Raw genomic sequence first — 13,051 nt, 5'->3', positions numbered from 1 at the left:
CACTTCCGAGTAGCCCATAAGAACTGCAGACACTGCTCTTGGGGTAAACTTGTCACCAGGTGGCAAGACTTTTGCATAGCATAAACATCCCAATGTCCTAAAATGATCAATAGTACATTTGCAACCATGAAACACCTCAAATGGTGTCTTCCCTAGCAAAGCTACTGAAGGAAGTATGTTCATCATATAGACAACACCTAACACACAGTGTCCCTAAAATTTCAAGGGAATGGAACCTTGGAATCTGATGGCTCTAGCTAATTCTAAGATATACCTGTGCTTCCTCTCCACCGCCCCATTTTGCTGTGGGGTATAAACACAAGATTTCTGATGTATAATCCCATATAATTGAAACAAGGAAGAACATGCAGAGTTTACAAATTCTGTCCCATTATCTGATCATACTGTCTTCACAGTTTTACCAAATTGAGTCAATACTAACTTGATGAAGTCCCTCAAAACTACCACAACATCACTTTTTAACTTTAACAAATATATCCAGGTCATCCCAGAATGGTCTTCCACAATTGTCAAAAACATTTTATTGCCATCAAAAGTAGGTACATGAAATAGTCCCCATACATCTAAGTGTAGTAAGTCGAAAACACAAACAACTCTAGAACTACTAGTGGGAAATGGCATTCTAGTTTGTTTAGGAAGAGGACAAATGCCACATTTATCTAAAGCTTGTTTACATTCAGAGTGATCAAGACTAAGTAAATGTTCCATAGCTCCAATAGATGCATGTCCCAATCTCTTGTGCCATAGTAAAATGTCAACTTAATTCCTTGCTGCTACCATCCCTCTAATATGTGGTTTATTTGTATGGTCTGACACCCTATGTTGTATCAAATACAAACCATTTTTTTCCTCACCAATCTCCAACACCTTCCCACTTAAGAGGTCCTCGAATATGCAAAAGTCAGGGAAAAAATTGACTGAACATTGTAATTCCTTAGTGATACTGGAAACAGATAGTAGATTGAATCTAAAATCTGGAATATACAAAACATTACTTAAGAGGTCCTCGAATATGCAAAAGTCAGGGAAAAAATTGACTGAACATTGTAATTCCTTAGTGATACTGGAAACAGATAGTAGATTGAATCTAAAATCTGGAATATACAAAACATTACTTATAGATTTCCCATCCATAACATCACAATTACCAATCTGAGACACATTGACTGTTCCTCCATTAGGTAAATGAACTTTCTTTGCATTAACAATAACATTAATGGTTTCCTTACTGTTCATAGTATCTTTATCAGAGATCATGTGGTTAGAAACTCCGGTATCTATTATCCAGTTTTTCTCAGATCTAGGCATAAAAGGAGTAAAGGCATTACCTGCACTATCAGTAGCAGGTAGAATTGAAGCAAATGCATTACCTCCCATATTGTTCATGTTGGCCGAAGGTTCTCCCACTTTCTCTCTATTAGTGATCCTCTGAAACTGTTCATAATGATTTGGATTGTCCATGTGTTGGACCATCTGATTGTATTGAGTCTGAGTGTAGTTGGATGGACCTGGTCCTCTGTACCAATCACCAGAAGAACCATCAGAAAACCCATCACCTTTGTGATTGTTTGTCATCATTGCACTTTTACCATTGTTTTGCAAATCTCTGTTTGGATCAGTATAAGTAGCTCGATTTGGCCCCACATCGTTGTAGACTCTCCCATCATCATTTCTCACAAAATTAGCCTGTGACCTTTGATCACCTCCCCATACATTAGGAGCATTAGGATTCCCAAATTTCTTTTTGAACTTGAAATCTGGTGGGTAGCCAATCAGCCTTTAACAATCACTTTTAACATGTCCCATTATCTTGCAGTGATCACATTGAACATTCCAATTCTTTTTGGGTTTGTAGTTATTGTGTGTGCCTCTTCCAGACGAAAAAGCTAATATCTCTATATTCATGGCTTGACTAGTAACACTTGTCATGTTCCTTTGACTCTTTCTTTCGATCATCATAGAGTAAGCCTGATTCACAGAAGGAATCGGAATAAGCATTAGAATATGGCCACAAGCCTGCTCATAAGACTCATTGAGTCCCATAAAATATTGATGGAACTTCTGTCTATTCATAAACTCCATAAATCCTCGAGATCCTGTACAATTGCAATCAGGAAATGGAGCCAAGCTATCAAACTCTGCCCAACACAATCATAATCTAGTGAAATACTCAGAGATACTACTAGTTCCCTGAGACATAGTTGCAATCTCTCGATGCAGTTGGAAAATCCTTAAGCCGTCTGCTTTGTCAAATCGTTCTTTAAGATCGTTCCACACTGTACAAGCATCAGAGGAATACACAATTCCACTCAACAATTCTTTTGAAACGCAATTCATTATCCATAAAAGAACTATCGCGTACACCGCTCCAATAAATCATAGAGATTAGGAACAAAGTTTTCTTTCCTGCATCTTCCATCGATGAATCCTAACTTGTTTCTGCCAAGTATAGCGATTTGCATCGATCGACTCCATACAAAATAATTTTCTGATCCTGTTAATTGAATAGAAACCAGAACTACTCCAGACGTATCTGCTGTATTCAGATACAAGAAATGGTTATGTCTCAATTTCTCTGGCAGTTCATTATCGACCACAATTGCCATTGATTCTTCAGCTCTTGAATTGTGAATTCACTCGATCTAGACCATATCAATGGCCATCTTGCTCTGATACCATATTACAAAATAGCAAATACAAAAAGCTATAATTTGGAATAGAGAGGAGAACTAGAATGCAGAAAATGTAATCTCCATTACTGATCAAAGAAGAGAGCATACACAATGTAATTGAGTTGCTTACAGAATAAGCTAAGTGGTCCTACTTATACAGACATCTAATGTGAAGTATTATTGACAGTTGTACATCACTAACTAACTGATATAATAACTAATTCTGTTAGAAACTATCTATCACTAACCAACTAACTAGTCTTATCTAACAATCAGATTGATTCCGTTAAGTCAAAGCTCCAACTTCATTAGGATGAAGTGAGATATTGTATTTAGAAGGCATTGAGACAATGCAAATTATATACACAAAAATATAGTTAACTCTCGAGAACAGAAAAACCTATTTAATTAGGGAGTTAGCCACAAATAAAGAATGGTAAATTAGCCACAAACAAAGAATGGTATCTAAGCCATATTGATCAATTTCTTTGAGTATGTTCTGGTTTAAACCTAGAGTTATCATTTCTAGTTATGTAGTAATGATGAATTTAAGGTGTGAAATTCCTGCAATAAGCATTATGTTGAACCACGAAAGCACTGAAGCAACTTTTACTATTATATCGTTATTGGCTAAGAGATGTATTCTACCTGTATGATACATATTACATGATTTATCAACGATTACTGGTTTCTCAAAGGCGTTGTTATTGTATATCACATATGTAACTAACTGAAATCCTCACTATATTAATAAGAGCACTGGAACACTATTACAACTTTAATATTCTAATTGCAATAATCAAACTACCGAATTACAATAGAAATATTGAAATAACAAGTAACTAAGGATAGAAATAAGAAGGGAGATGAGAAACTTAGACTCTAGAATTGGGGATGAGAACACATAAATGCCTTTGCACATAGTTCATTCGATGCCCTCTGATAGTGATGCCCTAATCTATTTAACTACAACTAACGTACCCTCAGTCTGGATCCCAGATTATCCTTTGTGAAGGCATAGCCTTATTGCTTTTGTTGGGCCTACTTTGTCCAATATCTATATGTGTAATATCCTTGTTGGTATCTTTAGTATTAGGCTGGGGCTGATTCATAACAATACTCCCGTCCTTAATAAGAACCTTGTCCTCAAGGTTCAAGTCAAAAGATCTCGCCAATGAAAGCATTGGTAATCTAGGTGCAGTTACATTGACTTTAAATTGGACGAAGTGCATTTGATGGCAAGCACCTGCAAGTCCCTTTTGAGAAAAATCAAGAGCTTTATATCAAGCTTTGTATATTGTGTCAACATAGTTTATTGTTTGTTGGACATGGGTGTGACAAGAAAAATCTTGTAGTTTCTTTAAATGTCCCTTAGGCCAAAATATCCTTAGAATGGATGTCATAATAAAGGCTGCTTTGCTAACAACCCTGATATGATCCAGTTCAACAACAACTTCAAAATTTGCAAGATGCTCACTCACACTCCAGCTTAACCTAGTAAGAACACAAAATAGAGGCAAACTAAGTTATAGTCCATCTCCGACATCATTGTAGACCACCACCTAGTGTTTGAACATAATTAAATCAATACACCCTCCATCTTACCGCCCAGAATTTCCCCTCTATGACACATTGTTAGGCCTGCATTTGTAAATTATCCTTAAGCCGCTGTCCAGAAACCCATTTGTTTAAATGGACAATTCTAGTTGAACTTCCCACAAAGTAAGCCAATAGGAGTAAAGAAATGTCGTGAAGATGCTTCAAGTTATCCTTGAAATGCGCAGACTTAAGGTTAGATGTAGCTTGTTCCATGTCATCCAATAGCTTGCGGAATTTGTCCTGATCAAGCACCATTTAGCAGATCTCAATTTTGCAGTCAAGATTAATGTTGACATTATAGCGCCAAACTAATATTCGCTCGAAGTTGGCCACCAAATCGTCAAGGTTTACAACATAATATGTATTGATGATTAGTTTATATGTGATTGATGGACATGTGATTGCAATGTAGCTATAGATAACACATGACCCATTAGACAAGTAGCAATGCACACAACATGGTTGTCCGGTATCCCACTCTCTACTCAATGAGTGTGAATCTACATTTAAGAAAAATTTGCCAGTACAGCCCAACAATAATACTTCATTTGTGTTGTCTGTAAAATCTATTAGAGCTATGAACTCAAAACATATTCCTGGATCCCATACACAAAGATCCATTGCAATCATAATAATGGTTACAATAAAGAGATTAGCAGCAGGAACCAATAGAAATTGACTCAAAATATGTTGACCATTGAACTCCCAGGTGGATTTTCCATTTTCAGTGTTAGGAAGTATTTTAACAGAATGCATTGAACTTATCAAGATATTGAGAAATGGATCTTCTTTACCCACATGTTCCATGAAAAAGTCAGCAAGATACCAGTCCTCGAAGCTCTCCAAATCAATTTTCCATATATGAGAGCTACTAGCAAGAGAGTTAACATTTACATACCTCGTTGACACATCACGTTCGAGATGTTCATTCGTCCTAACGACTTATGGAGCCTCAAAAGTAATTAGGAGTGAAACTTGAGATGCAATTGACCTTATCTCCCCGAATTTAATGTTGTGCGAACTTTCATCGAGCACCTGGATGGTTACTTCAGAGTGTAAATTGGCATTTCGGCAGATGCTTGTGTCGGACGCTGTAGTAACTACAAGTGCAGAGTGCTCTTCATCATGGACACTAGCATTAGGATCATGTAAGTTGGGATTCACTGTTGTATAAGACATTTCAACGCACATTGTATCCTTGGTCACAACAGAAGGTTTTTGTACCAAAGCAGTTATTGATTTAGATCTCCCGTTTCGAGGAGTTATTATGTCATCAGCAGTCCTAATACTAGTAATACCTCGATTAGTGAATTTGTAGCGTGATACTTCTCAGGCAATTTATCAAACACATGGTCTTCTTTCTAGGTTTTAGTTTCATAGGCAGATTTCAATGCAAATGACGTCTAAAAATTGCTAGGAACTGCTGTCTGCACCACTGGATATACTTTGGTTTGGTGGCTAAAACATTGAATAAATTTCTCCTTGAAATGCATCCAATCGAAAAACTACTTATTATGAAACAACCAATCGAACCATGTAAGAGCTTCACGCTCAAGGTAAAAGGAAGGAAGAGGTACCCAATACTCCTCGGCGAAGCCAAGGAAGGAGAAGTACCGCTCCGCTCGATAAAGCCAGCCCTCTAGATTGCTGGTGCCATTGAATTGATCCAATATCACAACTTCCATTAGAGTACGTCAATTAAAGCACCAATGTAACAAACTGAAATCCTCACTATATTAATAAGAGCACTGGAACACTATTACAACTTTAAGATTCTAATTGCAATAATCAAACTACTGAATTACAATAGAAATATTGAAATAACAAGTACCTAAAAATATATATAAGAAGGGAGAGGAGAAACTTAGACTCTAGAATTGGGGATGAGAACACAGAAATGCCTTTGCACATAATTCATTCTATGCCCTAATCTATTTAACTACAACCAACGTACCCTCAGTCTGGATCCCAGATTATCCTTTGTGAAGGCCTGGCCTTATTGCTTTTGTTGGGCCTACTTGGTCCAATATCTAATTGTGTAATATCCTTGTTGTTATCTTTATTGGGCTGGGGATGATTTATAACAACATACATGATGTGTTCCTCAAACATGAAATGTATATATTGGGGGAAGGGGTGTACGAACACTGCAAAAGGAAGTTGCACAAGATATTATGTGGATTGTACTATAAATGGTGGCCTGTCTCATTTGTGATTAAATTCTTTTGTCATTCTCCTGTTAGGCTATAATCATGTGTAATGGGTTCAGTATTAACAACCTAAGGTAAAATTTCTCCCTTCAGTGAGAATGTGAGTATTATGCTATTTGCATAGCATATATCATTTAGTACCTATATAACACAAGTTTTGAGGTTACTCTACACTAATTGGTAAGTACATATGAATAATTTACTAGGCCTTGTGTTGTATATTTGAGTTTTGATAGAATGGACCTTCAGAACTTTATCCGAGCAAGTATGATCCCATATATTCTACCAGTTAGCAAAACCCATAAATTAGAAGATGAAAGGGTAACCAGTAAAGGACCTTGATGACTGATGCATCTTTTATATATGTTTTTTTTTATATGTTTGTTCTCTGCTGAAAATTTGAGGAGAAAGTACATTGTCAGTACTATCTCATGCGTTGAACGACTCAACTTTCCCTTTGGATTGTTAACGTAGTAGTTCTAAGCCTAAATCGGGGGTCCCTCTTGACCTATATTATAATTCTATACAAGCATGCTTGCTCTTTTACATTTAATTATATTGTTAGGATGGTATCTCATCTTTGTAGGAGCCATATATTTATTCCCGGTGACATTTTCATTGTTGATTATTACCCTTTATTGAAAAAAAAATTATGCCTCAAGAATATTTGTTCCTATTTTACGCAGTAGAATTTTCAGAAATATGTTGATGCGCAGTTATCCTTTTAAGATAAACATGCTTCAATATGTTGGGGTTTAGTCTTTCTAAAATTTTAGGGAATGTGACCTGTCCAGACAAATTGTTGAAAAGTTAAAACAACAAATTTGTAATTTCACGCTGAATAATGAGCCCTTTATCATAATTGGTTTAATTCCATTGATTATGCAGAGCTGTAAGAGAGGATATTTCTATAATTTTATTACAATCTTTAAATCTTTCTTCATGAGAACATGCAGAGCATGGACAATAAATTGTATCTAAGATGTAAAAATTGAATAAACAGTTTTAGTTAATAATCACTGTGTTATTTTGTTTCAATGAAGGTTTTTTTAATTTTCTAGAAAAACTTGAGCACTTATTTGGCATACCTCTACATAAATTTTTATTATATAGAAATGTGAAGGATGGACGGCCAAGGGCACTCTCGAAAACCTGATTGTATTGAAGGGTAAAATAGTAATTATGTGATTAGTCATTATAAGGAAGGTATAGAAGGATCACAAGAGTTTCTTTTCTTTATTGACCAAAAAAAATCTACTCTCCTGTTCAACACTAAAATGATTTTTTATACGTATTCCTCAATGTTAGATTCTAGAAATATCAGTTCTTAAGAGCAAAAACATCTGGAGGTCTTCAAAATGCTATGTTCAACTCTTTTAATTCATTTCTCATGTTCCTAATCTTAGGTTAAGCTTTTATCTCATCCCCAATTTTATTCAACTCTTTTCATATTTCCCAATTTCATGGCTTATTCTGTCAAAACTTTTCTTTTTAATGTTCTTCAACATAAATTTTCTTCCTTTGTTTCTTTTTAATTTGTTGATATTTATTTTTCTCATGCTTTCAAAGATTATTTTTTCAGTTGGAGCTTTATCTTATTCATCGGGTGTTTCAATATTAGGTCCATTTTTATTTGTTTTTTAAATTTTTTGCTCAATTTCTTCCATTCCTATTTCACATCTAATTTTCATGGTTGATGTCATTAGATGGTTCTTGCCCGTGCTAAGCACGGGCCCAACGTATAGTCTTATTATGAAGCTAAAATTAATGAGTCACATATAAAATAAAATACATTTGAATAAAAACAATATTATTATATTATACCTGCCAAGTATGTTTTCTAGATATTCATTCATGTGAATATCATACTATTGGATGTTGAAGTAGGATAGTTACATAGTTAAACATTTACAAAAGTGGGGGTACTTATTACATACTATTTTAAATTAGTCAAAAAATATATTTACATCGTTGATGCTTTGATCTTCTGGAAAGTCTTCCCCTTGCTTTTTATGAAAAATGATTTCGACTGTAAAAGAAATTTTTTAAATTCCGCATTATTTTTCTATGTTATTATGTTCAAGAATGCTATGAGGATTGTATGAGACTTTTCGGAGTCTTGTACACCGTGTCGCATCTAGGGGGTACCCCTGGGTCGTGATAGGAACAGGGCGCTTCCCAGCAGTACTGGAAGAATCTGACGGCGGCATACTATCTCCGCCAAGCCAATTCAATCCGCTATGCCCGCCTCTACAGGTAGTTACTCATAAATTCCATCTCATAATTTTCCGGATAGCTAGGGACTCGCTCCTTCGACGGGTGACAGACTATCTTTTGATCGTACTTGTTACAATTATGGAGAACCTGTACATATGAGGAGAGATTCTCCCTACCCACGTGTGTTAGATTCCGCGCAGAAGCAGCCTAGAGCAGTGGTACTCGCGAGGAATGGTCATAATGGTAGAGGACATCCACAAGGTGGGCGAAGAGGTAATCAGCGAGGCCATGAAGGTAGAGGAAATGGTAATACAGGCAGAGGTAATGTGCAACCAGGCAGGGAAGTGGTTCGTCAAGATGATAGGGCTCATTGTTATGCCTTTTTGGGCAAGAATGAGGCAGAGGCGTCTGACGCGGTGATCACATGTACTATTCTTGTATGTGACCGGATGACTAATGTGTTATTTGATCCGGGGTTTACTTAATCTTATGTATGTATGCGATTTACCTCAGTGTTTGATATGATTTGTGATGTACTTGATGCCCCTATCCATGTTTCTACCCCAGTTGGAGAGTCAGTCATAGTTACCCATGTCTATCGTGCTTGCCCTATTTTGTTTATGGGATTTCAGACTTGGGCTGATTTAGTGATTTTGGATATGATTGACTTTGACATAATCTTAGGCATGACTTGGTTGTCCCCCTATTATGTTGTGCTTAATTGTAATACTAAGTCTGTAACTCTAGAAATTTCAGGAAGGAAAAAATTAGAGTGGGAAGGGGTGTACAAACGTAAACAAGCTAAAATTATATCCTATATTCTGGCTAGTAAACTAGTAGAGCAGAGTTGTTTGGCTTATATGGCTCATATTAGGGATGTTGAGATTGGGGCTCTATCCATTGAGTCTATTCCCGTGGTGTCTGAATTTAGTGAAGTGTTCCCTAATGATTTGCCTGGGTATGCCTCTGGATAGAGATATAAACTTATGCATTGATTTAGAACCTGGTACTCGTCCCATTTCTATCCCTCCATATCACATGGCTTCGACAGAATTAAGAGAGCTTAAGGCTCAAATCCAAGAGCTTCTTGATAATGGATTTATTCATCCTAGTGCTTCCCCATGGGGTGCTCCAGTTTAGTTTATTAAGAAAAAGGATGGTAATATGAGAATGTGTATAGATTATCGACAATTGAATAGGGTCACTATTCAAAATAAGTATCCCTTGCCTCGAATAGATGATCTTTTGACCAATTGCAAAGTGCATCGATTTTCTCTAAGATTAATCTAAGGCCTGACTACCATCAATTAAAAATTAGGCCTGAGGATGTGCCCAAGACGGCGTTTAGAACTCGCTATGGGCACTATGAGTTTTTGGTTATGTCTTTTGGTTTGACAAATGCGTTTGCAACTTTTATGAGTTTAATGAATGGGGTGTTCAAGCCATTTCTTGATTCTTTTGACATAGTCTTTATTGATGATATTTTGGTCTATTCGAAAAGTGAGGAAAAGCATGCCAACCATCTTCGTAGTGTTTTGGGTGTTCTTGGGAAGCAAAAGTTATACGCTAATTTTTCTAAGTGCGAATTTTGGTTGAAATCAGTTGCATTTTTGGGGCATGTAGTTTCGAAAGAAGGGGTAATGGTAGATCCCCAAAAGATTGAGGCGGTTAAGAATTGAGTTAGGCTTAGCTCTGTGACAAAAGTCAGGAGTTTTGTTGGGCTCGCTAGCATTATCGTCGATTTGTGAAGAACTTTGCTTCTATCACCACTCACTTGACTAATTTGACCAAAAAGGAGATATCATTTGAATGGACTGCAAAATATGAGGAGAGCTTTCAAAAGCTCAAGATTCTTTTGACCACCGCACTTATTCTAGCATTACCGGTAGAATGTAAATATTTAATTGTTTATTGTGATGCTTCACATTCTGGATTGGATGTTGTGTTGATGCAGGATAATAAAGTTATAGCTTATGCCTCGTGCCAATTGAAGGTGCATGAGAGGAATTATCAAACACATGATTTAGAGTTGGCAGCGGTAGTATTTGCTCTTAAGATATGGTGGCATTACCTCTATGGCATTAAGTGTGAAGTGTTTACTGATCATCGTAGTTTGCAGCATGTGTTCACTCAATAAGATCTGAATTTGAGATAATGAAGGTGGATAGAGTTACTTATAGATTATGATGTAACCATCCAATACCATTCGGGCAAGGCTAATGTGGTGGCAAATGCTTTGAGTAGAAAAGCGGTAAGTATGGGTAGTTTAGTTTGCTTAAGTGTAGCCAAACGACCTCTGGCTAAAGAAATTTAGACCTTAGAGTCTAAGTTCATGCAGTTAGGCATCTCAGAAAGAGGTGGGGTGCTAGCTAGTATTGCGGTAAGGACCACTTTCATTGAAGAGATCAAGACCAAATAATTTGAAGATGAGAATTTAGAGGAACTTATAAAGAAAATTGTGATTGGTAAGGCATAGGAGACCACTCTTGATGCAGATGGGCTGCTCAATTTTAAAGGGATAATTTGTGTTCTTAGAGTAGATGACTTGATTGAGAAATTGTTGGCGGAGTCTCATGGTTCACGATATTCTATTCATCCGGGTGTGACCAAGATGTATAGAGATTTGAAACTAATTTATTGGTGGCCTGGCATGAAGAAAGACATAGCGGAGTTTGTGGTGAAGTGTCAAAATTGTCAACAAGTGAAGTATGAACATCAAAGGCCTGCAGGTTTACTTCAAAGAATGCCAATTCCGGAATAGTAGTGGGAAATGATAGCCATGGATTTTGTGGTTAGTTTTCCCAAGACTTTGGGGAAGTTTGATTCTATTTGGGTAGTGGTTGATAGATTGACCAAGTCAACCCACTTTTTTCCGGTAATAATAGATTATAATAGTGAGAAATTGACTAAAGTTTATGTGAAAGAGATAGTGAGGTTGTTATGGGGTCCCCCTCTCTATCATCTGAGATCGTGGTACCCAATTCACATCCAAGTTTTGGAGCAAATTGCATGATGAATTGGGCACACAACTCACTTTTAGTACAACCTTCCATCCACAGACAAACGGGCAGTCGGAGAGGACTATTCAAGTATTAGAAGACATGTTGAGGGCGTGTGTGATTGATCTTGGAGGACATTGGGATAAGTTCTTACCTTTGTGTGAATTCTGCTATAATAACAATTATCACTCCAGCATTGATATGGCACCATTCGAGGCACTCTATGGGAGGGGATGTAGATCATCCATATGATGGTTTGAGGCTGGAAATGTGAAACCATTGGGGGTTGATTTAGTGAATGATGCTCAAGATAAGGTGAGGAGTTTCAAGCCAAGCTTCTAGTAGCCCAGAGTAGACAAAAAAAGTATGCGGATCATAAAGTAAGAGACATGACGTTTCAATCCGGTGAAAATGTTCTTCTTAAGGTATCACCTATGAAAGGGGTGATGAGATTTGGTAAGAAGGGTAAGCTAAGTCCTAGATACATTGGTCCATTTGAAATTCTTGAATGTGTGAGACCGGTAGCGTATAAATTGGCTTTACCTCCTAATTTATCAAGTGTTCATCCGGTATTTCATGTGTCCATGTCGAAGAGGTATCATGGTGACGGGGATTATATCATTAAGTGGGACTCAATTGTGTTAGACAAGGACCTCCAATATGAAGAGGAATCGATTTCAATTCTTGATCGTGATGTGCGCAAGTTGAGGACCAAGGAGATTAAGTTCGTGAAAGTTCAATGGAAGCATCGTCCCATTGAGGAAGCTACTTGGGAAACCAAAAGGGACATGCGAGACAAGTATCCCCAATTGTTCGTCGATTCAGGTACTACTTCGTTCCTTCCTTAGCCTATTTTCCTAAGTTTTGTCACTCGGGGACGACTGATGGGTAAATTGGTATCTATTGTAACGACATGTTTCCGTCGTTATAGAAAAGCCAACGGTGGGAAATTTGGGGTCGAAAAACTTTTTTGTAGTATTTGGATTTTCCTAACCTTGTCCAGATTTGGACGAATTCGAAGTCATCGAGGTGTAGGGAAATCTAGTAACAATCGGGTGAATCATTTATGATTTTGATTACATGAGTAGTTAGATAACTCGTTAAAGAATCCATACGACTTTACGTAATTGAATTTGGGTGGGTAGAACTCCCGAAATTGATCTTGGTGTAATGGGTATTTTCCGAGCGTCGTGGGTTAGAGGTGTGTTGTGAAATGGGAATTTCGAAATTCTTGAATTAGCTCTCTGTCTCGCGTAACCCGCTTTGGCACCGTTTTTTGCCGCTCTGGCGGGATCGATGCGACTTAAGGTCGTTAATAAACCCCTAAATGACC

Source organism: Solanum verrucosum, unplaced genomic scaffold (assembly GCF_900185275.1).
Source record: "Solanum verrucosum unplaced genomic scaffold, falcon-dt-bn FXZP01000151.1, whole genome shotgun sequence".
Classification (NCBI taxonomy): domain Eukaryota; kingdom Viridiplantae; phylum Streptophyta; class Magnoliopsida; order Solanales; family Solanaceae; genus Solanum; species Solanum verrucosum.
This window is presented reverse-complemented; position numbering follows the sequence as displayed.